Source organism: Ranitomeya imitator, chromosome 6 (genome assembly GCF_032444005.1).
Source record: "Ranitomeya imitator isolate aRanImi1 chromosome 6, aRanImi1.pri, whole genome shotgun sequence".
NCBI classification, from domain to species: Eukaryota; Metazoa; Chordata; class Amphibia; order Anura; family Dendrobatidae; genus Ranitomeya; species Ranitomeya imitator.
This window is the reverse complement of record NC_091287.1, coordinates 84,134,644-84,143,920: the sequence shown is the minus strand read 5'-3', so window position 1 is coordinate 84,143,920 and position 9,277 is coordinate 84,134,644. Positions and strand designations below refer to the sequence as shown.

Sequence of the window (9,277 nt, the reverse complement as noted above, 5' to 3'; positions counted from 1 at the left end):
ACATGGTGACTTGACCCTCCTTAATGAAAAATGACATAAGCCATTAGCTGGGCAAATAAATCGGCAAATAAAAAAATGGGCGTTAATCCTGAGCCAAGAGTGCACGAGGGTCTCCCCTGCATCAGTGAGTGTTTAATGTGGATGCTGCCAGTATTAATGCCCGTGCTCGTGTTGTGAAACTGATCCACAATTGTTGGCTCAGCCAGCCTCTCCCTCTCTCTATTGAGTTGCTATTTTTAGCAGATCCTACTCGTGTCGCCACGGGCTGTGATCACATCTTTCGCTCCCTCCCATCCTCACCCATCCTTTCCCTCTCTATCTGCAGATTTCAAAACATCATTGAGACTTGTCTCCAGCTCCGCAATGCTCCTGTAACCTGGGATCACCAGCCGAAATACTTCCCCCCTTCTTCTGCCTGCTCCTGCTATTTCCCTAGTCTTCCCGGTGAAGATGGGTGATGCGGATGCATTAGGAAGTTCGCCAACAAGCTGCTGAATAACCAGAAAGGTAAGTTGTGACATGGTACATAGCACAGCCAAGGAACGAGAACTGTCAGACTGAGTTCACCTCTATCACCCTATGACTGCATAGCATCATGTCTGTATATATAGATATTTGCACTTTCTGTTATAAAGAGAAGGCGTCTAACCAAGTTCATATCATTTCTATATTTTTCCTATTAGATTTTTTTTACATTTTGTTCAAAATGTTATATATTGTATTATTAACTTTACTTTATTATCTACTTTACTATTTTATTCTTTTGTTCTTTCTATTTACACATAATACTTTGTTTACTTTTTAAATAGTAGATTGATAGAAGTAAGAAAATCCCGATCAATGAGAGTAGAATTCGTAATCTAATTACATGGGGATCTAAGAGTTAAGAGACGGTTCTTCTCAGACTGTTCTGGTCTCAGGTTGGACTTCTGCAGTCAGGTACATATATCTGCCATCACGTTCTGCTCTATTAACTCCATCTATGAGAATTTCAATGAGGAGCAAAGGATTAATAGCTACTTGTTGTGAGATGACATCATACCCTGGTTCATCGGTTTAGTAAAAAACAAATCAGTGTTCAGGCCAAAGTAAGGCGGCAGTAAGTGATATGTGATGATATGTAATTACATCCTCCACTGGGGAGACACAGAGGGACCAGTAGGTAGGAAGCAGGTGGAGCCCTTTCCCTTGAACATGTAATTTTTGCTGTTATCTTAGATATAAAATAACTGGTGCCGAGAAGGCCGACTGTGTATCTGGCCTCCAATTTGTTATATTTGTCATATACTAAAATATTATCTCATGCAAAGCTTGGTTTAATTGTACAAATGATGAGTAAATGTTTTTGTAGCTGAGGTTCATAGAAATATTCCTTCTCAGATTTAATTGTGTGTGTGTGTGTGTATATATATATATATATATATATATATATATATATATATGTACATATATACACACACCGTATGTATATATATATGGTATATGTATGCAATTAATTTGCATATCATTAACTTGTCTATCCATCCTATTTATTTCCAGAATTTTACAGCAAGATAGCTAATTTATAGAATAAAATGTTATATATATATAATTAAATATCACAAGGAATATTTCTATAAAACTCAGTATATATATATGTATATATATATATAAATATATATATAAAGCTTTTTATTCTATAAATTAGTTATCTTTCTGTAGAATTCTGGAAATAAACAGGATGGATGGACAAGTTAATGATGTGCAAATGATGAGAAAAAACACAAACATATTAAAAAGATCTCGATTTAATCAGCATTGAGTATGATCACTATCCGCTTATTAATGGTTGTCTGAAGAATAGTCGGAGCGCCCCCAGACGCAGGGCCATGGCTCAGTTCTGGGGATGTCACGGTGGCTGGACCCGGTCCGTGACCCTGCTAAGGAGCGTCCAATGAAAGGTGATATAAGTCTGTCAAGGATTCGTGACGCCACCTGTGGTGTTCGGTCAGGGTGACCGACGCTGCTTGGGGTCCACTGGGGTGATGTGATGGCAGCTAGATGGTATACCTTCCCACAGGTGAAGTATATCCCCAGGGCTTCCCAGTGGTGTAGGTGGCGATGGTGTGAGGTGCAGTCAATAACGAGGACACAAGGTTGCAGTCTCTTTACCTCTTTACTGGTGACTTCAGGATCCTCAATTCAGAGCACTGTCAACAGGGCTGTCTGAGACCGGCCGGTCCGAAGGCACATCCAGAGTTCCCTTTGCAGGTGGAAATCGTTGCCTACCACTAGCGCCTGTGTGTTGTAGTGCTTCCCTGCTGAGCATTCGGAATAGTCCTCACAACTTCTGTTCTCGTTCTTTCTAGTTCTTTCTCGTTCTTTCTATTCTCCGTCCCTCAGGTTTGTTATGGCTAGGACGCACCCGTTTGACGGGAAGGCTCGGAGCTCTCTCGGGACCCTAGAGACGCCCCTCTCCACGCGTTGCCCCCTATGTCTGCTTAGGTGATGTAAGGTAGACAGCCAACCTATAATTAACTGTCCTGCAGTATTTGAAGTAAGGCATAAAGTCAGTTACTTCCTCGGTGTTCCGGGCACCGGCTACACGCCTTAGTAGGATGTTGCCGTTCTCCGGGCACGACTCCTACTGGCTCTCCTTTGTTCTTGATCTCGTTTCTCACTGTCCACAATATCCTTCACTTCGTGTTCTTTCTAAGGATACCGCCGCAAGGTAGTGCAGGCGCTGTTCCGTTTCATTCTGTTCTTGTCGCTAGGTACATGCCAGGTTCCCACGCCTGACAGGGGCCCCCCTGAATTTTCTCCTGCAACACCCCCTGCCACGGAATGTTGCCTGGACAAAACCCAGTCAGCTTCTGACTAACTTCCTATCCAACCCCTAGTTTTACCAGTGTGAGGAGTGGCCTAATAAATAAAACCTTTTGCTCCCCCTAGTGGCCGGAGTGTGAAGTGTAATGTGTGCTGGTGATACCTGGTCAGATGAACTCCTTTAGTGCCATCAGATGTACCATCACTCCCCTTAGCGGCAGAGCGACATTACTGCAACGACCAGGTCTCTGGGGCGCTGCATATTGTGCTATGCGGAATGCATTTGGCCATGAAAATCATCAAGATCTATCAAACAAAGCAGCAGAATGTTTGATTTGTTCCTACACAGCAATGTTTGAGTTCAAGTTTTAAAAAGGCTCAAGAACTTTGTCAATAGGCAAATAAAACCCCTTTAAAATTTTGTATCATAAGAATGGAGCAAACACAGTGGTTCTCTGCTAATAGTCCTAGGTAGGTCACTTGGCCTCTATGGGGTTTGTGAGTTGAGAAGAGTTTGGTCCCGAATGACCCTCTATCCTTTTTAGCTTCACAATTTCAATGGTATCTGCATCCTGTTGGAACAGCAAACCACTGGCTCCCTTATCAACCATTCAGTCTGTGACGTAATGACCTCTGTAGATCACACCTTCTTTGTAGAGCTACAGTCCATCTGCATAAAGAGCGGAGCAGCACTTCAAGGGTACAGGTCTAGGTGAGTAGTGGGGTATTCGGTTGACAGTCAATGCTTATAAAGGATTATTATTGAGCCTCATAATGTGTAAGGGGATGTGGGGTCATTATACTGTGTGGGGGGCTCTGATGTCCTTCACACTGTGTCGGGGGTTGGGGGCTATCATACTGTTTGGGGTATTGTGGGGCAGTCATACTGGGTGAGGAATTGTTGGAGTATAATACTGTGTGGGGGGCTATGGGGAGATCGTACTGTGTTGGGTACCATAGTGTCATCATACTGTGTGTGGGGGACTGTGGAGGCTATCATACTATATGATGGCCATCATACTATGTGGGGGATGATTGTTGGGGCATCATACTGTGTGGTGGACTGTAGGGGCACCATGCTGGGTGGCGTATTACTAGGGGCCTGATAATATGTGGGGTGAAACTGTGGGGACATACTGTGTGGTTGGTCACTTCTATAAGGAGGTGGGGCTCACTCTGGGTCCTCATAATGTGTGTAGAGGAACTGTGGGGATATCAGATTGTTCTGGGGGCACTGTGAAGGCATTACAATTTGTTGGGGCTATGGTGGAGTTGTCATACTGCGCATGTGGGGGGCACTGTGGGGTATTATACTGATTGTGGGGGCAGCATATTCTATGGGGGCCATAATAGGGGTATTGTAGTAGGTGAGACCATTAGGGGCTTCAGTAGGGGTAAATAAGCTGTGTAAGTGCCGCTCCCTTTTTTTAAAGTTGGGAGGCATGCCTTTCTCCACCTCCTTAACCCCTCTTATCCATCTGATTTTTTTTGCAATTTATCAAAACTCCATTGTTTATTTATGCACAGAACATTTGACATTTATGTTTTCCCACAAAATGATGAATAATAATTCCAGAATTGAATATAAATTAAAGGTTTTACATGTAGACAACTGCTCCTGGCTAATTACTTTGCATAAGGATTTAAAGGGAACGTGTCATTATCCCTCCCGCCTGCAGATTTGCACTATGGTTGCAGGTACATTATGTTTTTTTTTTCGGCTGACAGCTACTTTTAAAGGAAATACCTGGTTTCAACACTTATAATCTTTCTAAAATGCGAGTAACTTTGTGATTCTTTTTACTTATTAATCTTCAGTTATATGATGTCTTCTCCCCATTTTGTACCTATAGTCATGTTCCGATTTCTGCAGGCTACCTACTACAAGGGACTATATATGTAGCAATTGTTTCTGAGAGGATTCCATACCTTGATGCTTACTGAACACTGCACAAACCGTTGAGAATATCAAGGTGATGATAGCTACATCTGTATTGTAGTGTTGTAGTCACAATGATAGTTCCTCAGCTAAATTGTGTTAGACTCAATCTGAGATGTGATTTTAACAGATCTTTGTTTCCAAGGGCCGCCATCAGAATAACGGGAACAGAGGAAACATGAAATTAGTGATTAAAAAAGTCTAAAGCATCAAGTTACTCAACGTTTCATATAAAATACAAAACTGAATACAATGCAAGTGTCCCTGACCCAAACTAAAGCAAAGCTTCACTCCAGTCCTGCTATAATGGATCAATAATCTAAGTAAGCTCGGTGTGGCTTGCAGCTCTTTCATACTTTATTTGCATTTTAGCCGATGATAGAAATGTTCCGAGCCCTACTGTGATTATTGAAGCTTTCTATATACATTTAACGTAATGTAAGATGCTTTCTAGATCGAAGAACTATATATCCAGTGAACGTATCCCAGCTAAGCTATTGTCAATTTTATCATCGTGATTATATTATTCTTTTAGTGACTGCATGAAAATAATCAGGATTTTCCCACCATATAAAGTGCTAATGGGCGTGCATATTCTATGTTAATATGGTTATTAGGGGACCAATTGGAAGACTAGCACAAAGCATAGGATGGTCATCATCACCCGTCATTCGTACAACAACAAAAACGGGCATTTAAAGAGTTACTAATCCTTATTTTGCAATTTAATTATCCTCCTGGTAATGGAAAGTTCTGAATTTGTATAATACTATACTTGCTGAAGTGCTATTTCAATGACCAGTTCATGCTCCTTTAGAAGCTCCTTTCATCTGCTGCTCAGCAATGTCCATATTCTATACTCAAACAGCTGTGTATGGGACTTTCCCTGTCTGAGCCTCTCTGCTCCCCACTCTCCTATTCAGACAGGATCTCAGGTAATGAAGTATGTGGGAAAAATTCATAGCAAAGTTTGAATAATAATAATAATTAAAAAAAAAAGTTATTTAAGTGTGATTTAGAAGGCAGCCCACTTTCTATGTCACAGTCCTATCCAGAGAGTGAGAAGGGGGCTGGCTTAGCTATTGAAATGAGGCAGTTAGCCACCTTCACACATATTACTGGCCATAGATTGATGCAGGAAATTCTCTCCTGTGTCAAACACAAGGCAGCATTGAAGCTGTCAGGTCCTTGGACTGGCACTGATATTTGGATCACTTTAACTAAGTCATGTAAGCGAGTAAGTTACATATATTTCGATTTTAAACACACCCAAAGATATTTTTGAAGTTATTGCTGTTGATAAATCTGGACACATTATTTTAAGATATCAAATGTTTTTGCATAGATCTAATTCATGTTACATTTGGCTTTCCTTTCCAAACCTTCATTTTTTTCTTCTACAGGAAGCTATAGGATAACAATCCTGTTGATCCATCCTGTTTAATGTCCAGTTTTTTGTTCATTTCATGATAGAAAAAAATAATAGTTTCCTTGTTTCAGGGTTTATTGGGTGAATCAAGGCTAAACTTGGAGGCAGACACTTTATTCTATTGGTTAAAGGGAACCTGTCACCATGAAAATGCCATCAAATCTGCAGATATCATGTTACAGATCAGGAGGAGCTGAGCAGATTGATATATAGTTTTGCCAGAAAAGATTCAGTAGAACTTGTGTTTCATTCATTTAGACTTCTGTTACTTCTGGGGTATTTGGTCCAGTGGCGGTCCTATCAGCGACTGACAGCTACCTCTGTATAATTGTGCATACATAGATGGCTGTCAATCACTGGCAGGACCGCCCACTGGGCCGAAAATCCCAGAAAGAGCAAAACTACAGTATATATCAATCTGCTCTATAACAAGATGGCGGCAGATTAGATTGTATTTTCATGGTGATGAGTAGTGTTGAGCATTCCGATACCGCAAGTATCGGGTATCGGCCGATACTTGCGGTATCGGAATTCCGATACCGAGATCCGATATTTTTGTGATATCGGGTATCGGTATCGGAAGTGTAAAATAAAGAATTAAAATAAAAAATATTGTTATATTCACCTCTCCGGCGGCCCCTGGACATCAGCGGGAGGATCCGGCGTCCGGCACGGCTTCTTTCTTCAAAATGCGCGCCTTCAGGACCTGTGGAATGACGTCCCGGCTTCTGATTGGTCGCGTGCCACCCATGTGACCGCCACGCGACCAATCAGAAGCCGCGACGTCATTCCTCAGGTCCTAGAAGGCGCTCATTCTAGGACTTTAGCTGAGGAATGACGTCGCGGCTTCTGATTGGTCGCGTGGCGGTCACATGGGCGGCACGCGACCAATCAGAAGCCGGGACGTCATTCCACAGGTCCTGAAGGCGCGCATTTTGAAGAAAGAAGCCGTGCCGGATGCCGGATCCTCCCGCTGATGTCCAGGGGCCGCCGGAGAGGTGAATATAACAATATTTTTTATTTTAATTCTTTATTTTACACTTTAATATGGATCCCAGGGCCTGAAGGAGAGTTTCCTCTCCTTCAGACCCTGGGATCCATGAGGATACATTCCGATACTTGATGTCCCATTGACTTGTATTGGTATCGGATATCGGTATCGGCGATATCCGATATTTTTCGGGTATCGGCCGATACTATCCGATACCGATACTTTCAAGTATCGGACGGTATCGCTCAACACTAGTGATGAGTGCTCCTTAAAGGAGTTGTCAGGTCACATATATTAATGACCTATCTACTTAGGATTGGTCAACGATACCAGATTGACGGGGGTCTGACACTTCCCAAATGTTCATCTGTTATAATCTCCAGCGGATGGAGGTGAACATGTGTTGAGGAACTGTAAGGTTCAGATCCAGTCATTGTGTAGCCACTAGTGTGTAGTGGCTTCAAAAGCATTGGAGCTGTTCTGCAGTACCATGCAGGGGCTCCTGCGCATGGAATGGCGCTAAGCTTTGTAACAGCTAATCAGTGAGAGCTGTAAGCTATTAAACCCCCACTGATATAACTGATCTTATGGATAGGTCAGCTATATATGTGACCACATAACCCCTATTAGGACCACTTTCTGCATTCACACATTTTGACTACATCTTACTTAATAACTTTTATTTTATAAGAATTGAATAATAATTTATTCCGTTTGGAGGCATGATCCATTTTGTAACAGAACTTGAGTCCATTGCATTGTTAAAAAAGGTATTAGTCCCTCGAACATTTACATTTATGGCATAGCCATAGAATATTCCATAAAAGTTTAAATGATTACACTGTGTTACAAAGGTTTTGTCCCTAGGACACTTTTGAGTGTTCCCGATTAGATTTCTTCATGCTGATTTTAGAAATGAGTTCAGATTTTTTCTGTCACGTAAGGTTTTTGAGAAATGATTCGAAACATTATAATAATAATAATTTTTTCTTTATATAGCGCCAACATATTCCGCAGCGCTTTACAGTTAAACAGTTTCAAACTCAAGAGTCATAGGTAACAATGTTAACAATACAATAATTAAAGCGAAATAAGACGACCCTGCTCGTGAGAGCTTACAATCTACAATGAGGTGGGGGAGATACAAAGTACAGGTGTGTATTTACAATGATGTATTTACAATGATGGTGCAGCCATCTTCAGGGGGTGGGGGATAGATGGAGATAGTGAATGGGCCACACACAAACATAAAATGACTTTGATTACTGAATGTGATAGGCCGCTCTGAACAAATGTGTTTTGAGCAAGCGCCTAAAACTATGCAAATTGTGGATGGTCCTAATATCTTGGGGTAGAGCATTCCAGAGGATTGGCGCAGCGCGGGAGAAGTCTTGGAGTCGGGAGTGGGAGGTACGGATTAGTGCAGAGGTTAGTCGAAAGTCATTTGCAGAGTGCAGAGGTCGGTTAGGCAGATAGACAGAAATGAGGGAGGAGATGCCTGGGGGTGCTGCACTGTGGAGAGCTTTGCGGGTGAGAACAAGTACTTTGAATTGTATCCTGTAATGAATGGGCAGCCAGTGTAATGACTGGCGAAGAGCGGACGCGTCCGAGTAACGATTAGCCAGATGGACGACCCTGGCTGCTGCATTAAGGATAGACTGGAGAGGGGAAAGTAAAGTGAGGGGGAGGCCAATTAATAGAGCATTGTAGTAGTCCAGGCGGGAGTGGATCAGAGCGACAGTGGGGGTTTTTGTGGTTTCCATGGTGAGAAAAGGGCAGATTCTAGAGATGTTCTTTAGGTGTAAGCGGCAAGAGCGGGCAAGAGATTGTATATGGGAGGTGAAGGAGAGATCGGAGTCAAACATAACACACAGACAGCGCGCCTGCTGCCAGGGTGTTATTATGGTGCCACCCACGGAGAGGGAAATGTCAGATTTATGGAGGTTAGTAGATGGTGGGAGTAGAAGAAGTTCAGTTTTGGAGAGGTTGAGTTTCAGATAGAGAGCGGACATGATGTTGGAGACTGCAGACAGTCAGTGGTGTTCTGTAGTACAGCAGGGGTAAGGTCAGGGGATGACGTATATAGTTGTGTGTAATCGGCATAAAGATGGTA

The 9,277-nt window shown here is 42.4% G+C and overlaps 1 protein-coding gene across 1 annotated transcript in view; it reads left to right on the top strand.

The window, feature by feature from the left end:
• Positions 1–273: 273 nt before the first annotated feature.
• HDAC9 (histone deacetylase 9) overlaps positions 274–9,277 on the top strand; it is a 774,871-nt gene continuing 765,867 nt past the window's right edge. The window contains exon 1 of the mRNA XM_069729825.1: positions 274–507. The gene's annotated coding sequence lies outside the window, so the exon portion shown is untranslated. The remainder of the gene's footprint in view (positions 508–9,277) is intronic.